This window comes from Gopherus evgoodei, chromosome 2 (assembly GCF_007399415.2).
Source record: "Gopherus evgoodei ecotype Sinaloan lineage chromosome 2, rGopEvg1_v1.p, whole genome shotgun sequence".
Taxonomy (NCBI): Eukaryota; Metazoa; Chordata; order Testudines; family Testudinidae; genus Gopherus; species Gopherus evgoodei.
The window spans coordinates 13934660-13946847 of NC_044323.1; positions in this window are offsets into that span (position 1 = coordinate 13934660).

A 12188-nucleotide genomic window follows, 5' to 3' on the forward strand; every position below is an offset into this window, starting at 1 on the left:
TAAATGGACTTGTGGACTAAGAAACCGTATTGAGATCATGATGAAGTCAAACAGGTGGTGTTCTGAGTGATGGGAAGTTGATCCTTCAAGAAGGTCAACATAGGAACCAATCAAAACTCAGTTATAGCCAACATAACCTTCAAACGGCAAAGCAAGAAATGACCTGCAAGTACCTTCAGAGTCCGTTATAAGGCCCACACTCTTAAAGCCTGTGAAACACAAGTGAAATTCAAGGAGGCAATTGAACAAAAGCTGCAGATCTTTGTACAGCAAGCATAGATCAGATATAGGACAACATCTCCTGCACCATTACAGAGACCACCAATGAACTCCTGCAGAAACAGATCCTAAAGAAGAAACCTTGGATTGCAGAGAAGATCATCAAGTTGTGTGACCAAGGAAGGAAGCTAAGAGCACAAAGGAAGGTGAATGAAGTAGTTGGTTTGACTTGAGGACAGATGTCAAAAAAGGCCACTTGCTATCACCTACCCTCTTCAGCTTTTATCTTGAAGAAATCTTAAGACCTATTATTGGCAACCTAGAGGGTCGTGTACCCATTGGTGGATGAAAATTTAGTTATTGGTACTCCACCAATGAAATTGACCTGATTGGATCATCACAAGAAGAGGTGCAAAAATTACTAGAAAGGTGGAGGCAGAGAAGTTAGGTTTCAAGGTATCGTATGAAAAGACAAAGACAATGATAACATCTAAGTCTGTTGAAAAGGCAAAGATATTCCCAGAGGTGAAAGTAAGCTACAGCCTGGTATGAAGTACCGGCAAGAGCCGGTACACCATGCCGGACCGCACTGGCTTCCGCAGCAGGGATTTAAAGGGCTCTGGGCTGCCTGTGGCTGCAGGCAGCCCAGAGCCCTTTAAATCCCACCCGCAGCTCGGGCGTCCAGGCTGGGGCCAGGATTTAAAGGGCTCAGAGCTTCCGCGGCTGCAGGCAGCTCAGACCCCTTTAAATACTGCCCGCGGCTCCAGCGGCCAGGCTGGGGCTGGGATTTAAAAGGCTCAGAGCTCCCCTGGCTGCGGGCAGCCTAGAGACGTTTAAATCCTGCTTGCAGCTCCAGGGCCCTTTAAATCCTGGCCCCAGCCTGGCAAAGCTCGGAGTTCCCTGCAGCAGCTGGAGCGCTGGGCCCTTTAATTTGCCCCTGAGCCCCGGGGGGCTCTCAGCCACCTCTGCAGCTGGGAGCCCCTGGTTGATTTAAAGGCCCTGGGGCTCCCAGCCACAGCCGATGCCCCAGGGCCTTTAAATCTTGAGGCCACGCCTCTTCCGGATAAGGCCATGCCCCGCTCAGGACTCCAGCAGTACCGGTAAGTCCTGTAAGTTACTTTCACCCCTGGATATTCCTACCCAAATCTGAGGAGGCATTGGAGTGCAATAACTACAAGAGACACTAAACACCACGTAGATATCTGACCTAGAACTGGACTTGTGACTATTGCTCCAGCAACATTCAGCTACATTTGGAGAAGTAAAAGTATTACTATGAATTGTAAAGTTAAATTGCTGTAATCTCTTGTCTTCAGCATCTTGCTGTATACAGATAAGCCATGGACATTAAGGAAACAGGACATTAAGAGGCATTGAAATGCATCACGTGATTGCTGGGCATTAGTTATACCTCGCTCCCGAATAACAAGAAGGTAATCACTCAGATTTATAGCATTACTAGAATAATACCTGATATGAAGATGATCGGATGAAGAAAACTTGAGTTTGTGGGCCATGTGGGTTTACTTCTGAGGGAATTCTGTAACATTGCACATGCACCAAATTCATGTCCCCTGCAGATTTCTTTGCTTTCCTGCAGAAAATGACAGGGAGCAAAGGGAAGCTGCAAGAGCGAGCGTGTACCCCTCCCCAGTAATATGGACACATGATTTCCAGCACCTGGAGCAGCTGGCGGAGAGGCAAATCACTCTGGGGAGGAGAGGGGAGGGGGGTTGTGGACACCCATGGGCATAGTTTGAGGGGACAGGGGGCATTGCTCCCTAAACAGAGGCAAAGTGTGAGGGGGCTAATGGCATATTCCACTGCTCCCTCCCATTTCTGTGAGTGCAGAGCTAACTGGGTGAGGGAGGGTGCTGTTCCAGCTAACTGACTACAGCTGGATGCCACCTCCTGGGTCCTAGTGCCGGTCATGTCCCCTTCTGTGTATTCTGAGAACCATCCTGTTTTTTATACAAAGGTGAGTGCCCACGGAGAGGCAGGAGGGGGATGGAATAAGGCAAGGGGAAGGAGAGGGGGAGGGGAACAGAAGGGATAGGGTACAGAAGGTATGTGTATGTATATATGTATCAGGCCTAACGTGAGGCAGCTTCTCTCAGATCTGCCTATGCTTTGAAGCGTCTGATACCAGCAACTGGCAATTCCTATACTTCTTTGAGCTCTCTGGGGCATGGACCACCTTTTCACACACACACCAAGAGAGAGAGAGAGAGTGTGTGTGTGTGTGTGTGTGTGTGTGTGTAAATATAACGTAGCACAATGGGCCATGATCCTCCTTTTTGCTGTTAGGTGCTACCAAAATACAAATAAAACATCCACTGCTTTGCCTTCAAACCAGCAATCTCAAAGCATTTTACAATATCCTACCACTGCTGCAGATGGAGGCCAAGTGGCTTGCCCAAAGTCACACGGGAAGAGCAGTGGAAGAGCAAGTAATGGAAACCATCACATCTCCTGCCTCCCAACCCTGTGCATTAACTACACAGCCATGCTTCCTCTCTAAGCTTTGATTTATCCTCTAAATGCTGGAAGCGGTTTAGTGGGTCCTTTTTTCCCCTGTTCAAATATTTTACTACCTGCACTAGAAAAAGTCCCCGCTGCTCTTTGTATCTTTCTCATGGCTAGAATACAATGAATTGCATAAGTGTGAGGGACTGCCCCTGACACTGTTCAAATGAAAGATAAACATGAAAGGAACTACATCCTTACAGCATAAAACATAGCAAGCACTGTTCCTGGGGGAATAGTAATGCCTTTAACGAATAAGACAGCAACCCAGAGGTCAATGCATTGTAGTTAGCTTATTTGCCATCTGGTAACTCAAAGCCCTGAAATTTGCTGGCAAACAACTCTTGGGAATAATAACCATACGTTGGATTCACTGCATATATGTCCCTTCAGCCAAAGACTTCAAAGCACTTTCCAGTTATTAATGAAGCAAGTCTCATAACACTCCTGCCAGGTGGCAGAGTATCATTACACCCATTCTGTAATGACACTAAGGCTGAGGTGCTCCATTGCAAAAATTAGAACCTGATTTTGGGTTCCCAGTTGAGAGATCCTACAGGGACCTGATTTTCAGAAAATGCTGAGCTCCTGCCCTATGGAAATCAGCCCCCTTTAATGTCTCAAATAGGGCTCCCAAAAAACAGAGGGGCCCCAATCACTGGTTACTTCTGAAAATATTGGCCATTGCGGCAAATTCATCATTGTAAATCAGTGCATAGATGGCAAACATAAGTCTCCCCCACCTTTCACCCCAGTGAATAGCACCGTCACAGAGAGCCTTTCCACCAACCATGGAGCCAGCTCTGCATCACCTCAGCAGAAGCCCCCAGCCCAGGGTGCATTTGGGTTGAGTGGCAGATGGGCAGAGTCTTGTTTCCCAGTGATTCCCCACTGGTGCAAACCCATAAGGACTATGGCAAATTAGGATGGCTTTGGAGCTGACCTAACCTGTTCTGGAGGCTAAAGCAGCTCCCCCACTCAGGAACCAAGGAAGCACAAGCCACTTGGGAATAGGCAACAGGAAATAAATCACTTGATGATTACCTGTTCGTTCCCTCTGGGGCACCTGGCATTTGCCACTCTCAGAGGACAGGATACTGGGCTCGATGGGCCATTCGTCTGACCCAGTATGGTGTTCTTATCTCGGCACTAGGAGACTTTTGCCTCTGAGATACTGATTTTTAGAGGTGCTGAGAAACCATAACTACTATTGAGGTCCGTGAGAACTGCTGAAGGCCCATTCCTCCTCTCCCTTAACCCAGGTTTACACTGATATCAAGGTGAGGGAACTAGGGGTGTGGGGGGGCTGCAGCACCCCCAAATTTTATTCAGAGCTCTGCTTCTGGTCCCATGCCCAGGGTCCTGGCTGCCAGCCCCAGCCTTGTTCCCCTTACCCCCGTCCAGGTGTCCTCCTCCTAGAGACACAGCCCTGCTCCTGGCCCCAGCTGGGCGGGAGGGCATGGCCAAGGGCAAGGGGGCTGGCTTTCAGCTCCTTCACTATTAAAAGTGTTCCACCGTCACTGACTGATATGGCTCCATCAACTTCATTGGAGTTGCTCTGATTGACACCAGTGTCAATGAGAGACGAATCAGGCTATCAGAATGGAGATACATTGGTGTAAGTGAAAGGAGGATGAGGCCCGAGGTACCTAAAACCAGACACCCCAACAACAAGGCACCCAGAATTAGTGGATGCATTTGAAAAAATGTGACCTGACTTTGGCTGCTGAAGAACCTTCCTAAGAGTAGGAGCATTTCTTTGCCAGACTCCTGAGGGTTAAATTCTTGCAGACCGGCTAAGAGGGAGTGGTACCACGCACAGAACAGAACACAGTACAATGAGCTGAAAGCATGAGGGCATTCCTGGAACACCCGGCATTTGTTGCCCATGACCATGGCCTCTCAGCATGAAGCGTTGCCCTAGGAAAGATGGAGGGCTGATGAATATTTATCACAGATCCAGAAATTCTGCCTATAATTGACTGGTCCAGCACAAGTCTATGTCAAGGCTCTGCATAGGGCTACACATACACTACAGTATTGCTTTGCAACTGCCCTGCAGCAGGGCTCCTGCTTGCGGGCTCTGGTGCTGGTACCAGTAATTATGTTCAAGACCAAGATTCAGTTTTAGAAGGGAGCAGCGGGGAAAAGGTCCGTCTTATATAGGAGCAACAGCACGCTTGGCTAGAGGCAGAATATTAGCAGTACCAGCTGTTTGTAGGGGTGAATGATCAGAAAAGTAAAGAAAAGACCAGGGAGAAAACAAGTGACTCAAATAAACTGTAAAAGCCTTAACTGGAGTTGAGTTACTTTATTTGGAGTTCAGGCATCACGTATAGGTATCTAAAGGGGGGAATCATTTTTCATTCAAGTGTTTAACCTTCTGAGGTTTAAAAGAGAAGGGAGTTTAAATTCCTAACAGGAATATACGATGCTGACAATATGCTAAGTCAGAACCACACAATGCAAGTCACTGTATTGTTATTTGATTTGAAGAAAATGTTTTGGCTCGCTTAAAAAGAAAAACCAAGGAAGTGCTGATGATATTTTTAAAGTTGTAGGGACACTCTCCTTGGGCCTCCTGGAATCAATGGAAAGGCTGCCATTGACTTCAGTGGGTTTTGGCTTGGACTCACTATGGATATCTGGGGATTTCTGGTCTAAAAAGAGGTTCAAGGTTTACATAACACTATGAAGAAGACTGCATAGAAATGTGGCAGCTGTAGACCGGGAACAGGATGGTCACTGGTTCAAGACATCAGTACTAGGACAGAGAGCATTTTGACTTAGGTCACTGGACTGATTAAAGCCCAGTTGGATAGCAATGATCGGACATTGTTAACTGTCATCTGGTCATTGCTCAGCTGGTCTTTGGGCAGCAGTGTGGTCGGTGTTTCATCCATTTCCCAGTGCACAGGGGCTGAATCATCAGCTTCTTTCATGGGGTGACAAACCTCTCACCCCTGAGACAGAAGGATAAAGAGAAAATGACACATTTAAACTTGCTATGTTTCCCGAATATCCAGCCAAAGAGTGCATGGGCCCATTGTTACTTCTATAGTAGCCCAAGTGTGCTAAACACTGAGCCCTCTTAGTGTGCTTACTAAAGCATCGTTAACCATGGCTAAAATACAGAGCTACAGTATATACAACCAGCTATTCTGCATGTCCTAGAACTAGCTTTTTCTTAAGGAGCTTTACTGTATGTTTGGTGCCGTGGAGCTGAAACATGCGTATGTGCTGTACTCCTCTTAACACTCCATGCAGGGAGTGATGGGAATGTGCAATTGGTTCTTAGGCATGAAACTCAGCTGTATCTAAAAGCAGCCATTTCAAAAGCAGCCTGGGACACCAAAGCATGTACTCTGAAACAAAGCATGTAAGGGACACATTACTAGTAATGTTGCCGTTGTTTTTAAAAGCGCACCAAGGAAACAAAGCTACAAAAAGAAAATTAATTCACACGTCAAAGGGACCGGACGTCAAAGCATGAAAGCAAAGCAGCTCCAGAAGGCGACAAACTCCATTGCTGGAGGCCACCCACCCATGCTGCTAACAGACTGCCAGGCTCCCAAATAAGTGCAGGGATTGGAAAGAAGAAAAGATTTTCCATGGTTCATGTGTCAGACACGGCCTGATGAGGCCAATCAATTTTGCAGCAGGGGCCAAAGGAGAGAAATTCAGCTGTTTAGAAGGGGAGAGGGAAGAGGATCTGTAGATACTTTCCGCTCTCAAAAGTTTTATAAACTGATTTGGCCGCAATGCAATACCTAACCTAGGTGAAGGAGCAAAGCTCTTCATCTCTCACCCATTTAAATCAGAAGCAATTCCACTGAGATCAATGGAGCTACGCTAGGGGTAAGTGAGAGGAGAATCAGGCCCTTTATGTTTAACATGATATGCTGAGTTCTGAAATGTGAGCTAGAGTCAGATTCTCTGCTCACCTACCCCAGTGTAAATCAGGAGTAGCTCCATTAAAGTCAATAGAGCTCTACTAGTGTTAAAGGAGGAGAATCTGGCCCAGAAACTATATTGCTCCCTGCCTGCATTTCTAAATACACTACACATCCATAGGCCAGCTTACTCCCTGTCAGGTGTTGCAAGATCTAGGTATAAAGGGTGATGGGGAGGGAGGCAGGTTAGGGATGTTGTTTAACCTTTAACTTGGAACTGCCTTGGTTAATTTCTTGTGGCACTGCTCAGGCCCATTACTGGTATCTCTAATGTACTTCTCGCACTGTGTGGATGGTATTAATTTTCTGTCATGGTGGAAAAGAAAGGACAATTTTTCCAAAAGGAGATGAGCAGTGCCAAAGGATACACAGCTTGCTGACAACATACTTAGCCACACACCACTTTTACCCCCTTTTACAAGAAATAGTAGCTGGAGGGGGCATTGCTTTTCCCACTCGCCTGCCAACCTCTTATTGTTCACTCTACCCTCGCTGTCCAGGAGCTCTTGTTAATGCACTGTGACTGAGTACCTCAGAGAGGGTGGGGTTTGGGGGGTTAGCTCACGGTTCCCTTTGAAGAGCTGTTTACTCTTTAGTGATGCCTACGGCCCATTGAAGACAGTGCTGCCTCACCCCTGCTGGGCCCATCTGCTTTGTCTGCCTGCTTTCCTGCTGCCGGGGGCAGGCAGCTGGCCTGCGCATTTCAGCCAACATTTGTAAACCCCTGGAGGAAAAAAAATTAACCCCATAAAGAAAGGTGGGAAGGGGCAAGAATAAAACAGAATGTTCTTGCCTTCTAACCCCAGCCCCTCCTCCCTCAGGCCCTGCCCCCATCTGGTTTATTTGCTGTTTAGCAAGGAAATGTGTGTGTGTGTTCCTACAGTTAGACGTCCACACTGAGACAGATCCCCAGCTGGGGTCAAAGGGTGCTGCCAGCAGAGCTACAACCATTTGTAGCAGCCAGGAAGCTGGCCTAGTATTTGTTGTTGTGGAACACGGTGGCCTGCGAGCCCTGTGCATGCTGTAAAGGCTTAACGAGTGTTGCTATCTGCTGGGTGCCACCGGCCCTCAGACTCTGCTGCCTTAATTTTATTTGGTTACCTTGTGAAACCTTCCGTGGCCTGTGACGCCTACTCGAACATGCTCCTGATGAGGATGCTGGCTTTAGCAATTTGGTCCTAATCACTGGCCCATCCTTCCTTTCGGTTGTTGTGCAGTTTTCACCAGCACTAAATTTTCTCTCTCTCTTTCTCTCACACACAATGCAGTCCGGGGTCAGTTACATGGAATTAGCTTTAAATGCACATTGGACTTCTCCCCCCAAAGTCTAACTGGTAAACAAGAAACCAGAGTTATTAGGGATAACTTAGAACAGGTGACATTGTATAGAGCCTTTTCTATTTTTGCTTTGTTCTCCTTTGAAGCTGTATGCAGCAAATGCGATGCTGCTTTTCACACACAGCACTGCCAGCTAGTAACAAGGGTAAAGTGGAACCAAAAGCTAGTTATAGTTGTCAAGCTGCTGTTGTATGGTAGGGAAATCTGCAAGAAGCACTAATCCTATTGCTAAATGGGTGGATGGGAACTGGCATACTTCTCAGACCCTGTCCAATGAGCCCGCTCTGTGGCTGGAGAGCATCTCTCCCTCTTCTCCCTGCCACCCTCATAATACTGTTGAGCACCCAGGGCTTTATTCTCCATTGCTTTGCATCCTGCACCATCATTTACTCCTGTGCAAAGGAGTAAAAGGCTGCCAGATTGGAAGAGTAGCACCCTGTAAAAGAAGCTGCCAGCCAGGCACGAGGCAGTGGGGACTCAGGCTCTACATGGTCTCACATGTTCACTGCTCTTTACTGAAACATAAATCAAATAGAGTAAAAAATACCCTTCCCCACACTCCCCCCAACCTGCGCACAGAATCCCATCAGAGAAGATGCTTCTCTGCTGTGGCAGCTGGGAGAGGTGGCTGTGTTGCCTACATTACACACTTAGGGTTATGTTTGCCTCTCCAAGCATGTATATAGCTCATTAATAGAAGGCAGGCACACACACACACACACACACTCTCTCTCTCTCAGGAGACTATATACCCCTCGGTGTTTGAGACTTGATACAGGGCATATTTATAGCAGTCAGGGTCTCCGTTAGCTGCAGTTATGTTGATGTTCTGCCACAGGTCTGGATCCATTACAGATACTTTTTTCTTACTCTCATTTCCTCTTTTCTCTCAAGTAATAGGCTTTTCTGGTAGCTTCTATACCGCCGTCGATTGGAAATAATTGACAACATGAGAAGCTGATTAACTCTATCCCCTTATGGCTTATACTATAGAGCAAGAGGAGAGAATGGCACCTGCTACCTGATGGTGACTAATTTCCTACTAGAAAATCTGGTTGCTAAACATCTGGCTGACAGGATAGTGAGATGATTTCCAGCAGAGGTAGGAGAAGGCCTAGGAAAATGTTTATGCCAGACTGAGAATGTTAGAGACCAAATCCAGCAATATCAACTACACATCAAGGTAGTAAAAACCTCCTGGATCTCCACAGAATATTTCCTCCAAAAGGATCCCAAAACACTTTGCAAACTATAGGCAGAGCACAAATGAAATGCAACTACCCCATGGGGAGGTGCCTAATAACCAACTTGCAGCATAAAAGTGTGAGCAGAGGAATTCTGGCAAATATACAAAAGAGAAAGCCATTTCCCTTATCAGAAAGTACTATGATATCTTTAATGTTTTATGCAAGTCAGATAGGACCTGCTCAATTTCGCCCACAATGGAAGCATAATGGTAAACTGACTTCTAGGATTTGAATTTGCAATTCATAGAATCATAGAAAATTAGGGTTGGAAGAGACTTCAGTCCAACCTTAAAGCAGGGACCAACCCCAACTAAATCATCCCAGCCAGGGCTTCATCAAGCCGGGCCTAAAACTTCTATTCCAGAGAGTTTAGCAATTTCAACCAGATGCATACAACACGCACACGCTCTTCTAACCCTCTTTTGGTTAGTGTCTTAATGATCATTTGCATTCTTAATATATACTAATAAAAACTGATTTGTGTGCATGTGTGTTATGCATGCCGTGTGTGTGAGCACTACTGTCCTCTACTTAATAAAAATCAGATCTGCTCAACTGCGCATCCTAGGCCCTGCAGTGCTAACAGCTAATGGGGATCTCCTTACACTGAAGAGGGTAGAGGCCTGCTTTTTCAGCAAGTGGATCCTAGTTCTAGCCCTGCTGTTGCCAAAAAGTTCAGAGTTGCCATGCTGTGCAGCATGTGACATCCATGAGCTTCCTAAATAGCCAAGGAAATGTTACTACATATCTGAGGCAGTGAAACAGACTAGGAAATAAATAGAGAGCCCTGTGGGCACCTTATAGACTAACAGACATATTGGAGCATGAGCTTTCATGGTGATACCCACTTCGGCAGATGCATGTGGTGGAAATTTCCAGAGGCAGGTATAAATATGCCAGGTAGAATCAGTTCTAGAGATAACAAGGTTAGTTCAATCAGGGAGATGAGGCCCTCTTCTAGCAGTTGAGGTGTGAACACCAAGGGAGGAGAAACTGCTTTTGTCGTTGACAAGCCATTCACAGTCTCTGTTTAATTCTGAGCTGTTGGTGTCAAATTTGCAAATGAACTGAAGCTCAGCAGTTTCTCTTCAGAGTCTGGTCCTGAAGTTTTTTTTGCTGCAGGATGGCTAGTTTTAAATCTGCTGTTGTGTGTCCAGGGAGGCTGAAGTGTTCTCCTACAGGTTTTTGTATATTGCCATTCCTACGGCTACCCCTGATACTTGATCCAGACTAATACGGCTACCCCTCTGATACTTGATCCAGACTAATACGGCTACCCCTCTGATACTAGGAAATAAATGAACCTTTTGTCACACACCAAGGTGTAGGCAGTATGACCTTGTGGTCAGCGCTCGAGTCTGACCTAGCGGTCATTGAGAACCGTATGGCAGAATGGGAGGTATGGTCAGGAGACAAGCCAATGGTCAGAGCTGGGAGGTCAGAGGTAGAAGGGGACTAGGGCTGGAGCTTCACAGGCAAAGGCTGGAGCAAGGGCTGGACAGGAAGCAGACTGGGCACAGCTGTGGAACATACTAAGCAGCCCCTGTGCTGCTGTTGCCTCAGGGCTATGTAACTATAGCATCCTCCTGGCCAAGATGGAGTCTGCACTGCAGGAATCTCTGGCCAAGAAACAGCAAGTGCAGAAACGCAGCAGGGAAACTCCCTTTCACCCCAGGGGCACCTGTCCCAAACCTCTGGAGTAAAAACACCCACACACTGAAATAGTGCAATGAATATAGGAAAGGGAAATATTCATTCAGAGAGGGATAAATGGAGAAAAACAGCAGGGGGAGAAGATGGGAGGAGCAGTAAAACAGGGTTACTGCCCACACCAAGCTCCACAGGCCCACAATATGAAAAGGCAGATGCTGAGCACTGTGTCTAGCCTCAGAGTTCATGAATCCTGGGCAGATTAGCTACCTACAGCCTCCCTTCTTATTCCCAATGCAAAGTCACAAGCCCCAGTACTCACAGCCCCTACAGCTCTGGTCAAAAGTGATAATGGGTACGGCTCCTGTTTGTCCTCATGTTGCCCTTCCCAGCTCTTGTCCTTAGACGTCCTCAGTCAGCTGCTCTGTCCTTCCTGGGCTTGAGACTGGTTCTTGGCTGCTTCACTACATTAGGGCTGCTCAGGTAGGTCTTTGTCCCAAGCTACAGACACATCTCTCTCATTCTCCCTCTCTCCCCTCTGCCCTGGAACAACCAGCACTTCCTTTTCCTCAGGACTAGGTTTTAAACAGGCGTGTGCTCTAATTCCCAAGAGAGTTACACTTAAATGGTGATCTGTTGGTAGGGATGCCAACTTCCTAATCACACAAAACCAAACACCCGCCCCTATTCATTCTATCAGCTAGGACTACTCTCCGCAGTTCAATCATGCTCCTACAGTCTTTCAAGTAATCTTGCTGCCATGAGTACAGATGGGAGAAGAGGTAATGTGTAGGCCTGTATCTCTTATTTTATATGTTCCTTGTCTCTAAGGATTATGCCCTGCAACCCACCGGGGTGCAGACAATTAGTCAGTGGTGTACGTGAATTCCAAACTGTCCTTTAGGTTAAATGTAAATTTCTTGTTTACCCCTTCTGTGTATGTGAAGTTTGAGCTGTCTGGGAGGTGACATGTAAAAGTTTTTGTTCACACTGTTCCCTTCTTCAGCAATTAATAGTATTCTAACACCTGTGGTCCGTTCTTTGCTGTCTCTGACGAGCTAGTCTGTGGGCATTCCCCACAACTGCAACATATTTCAGTAACAAATATATAGTAAAATGTCATAGCTTTACACAGATTGTTGTCAATCATTTTAAGATGATAATGATGTTCAACAGATTATGCATTTTCAAATGATACCTCACAGGATATACTTTGTACAAAATAGGTCCTACGAGTGGTGCATATGGGGCACAG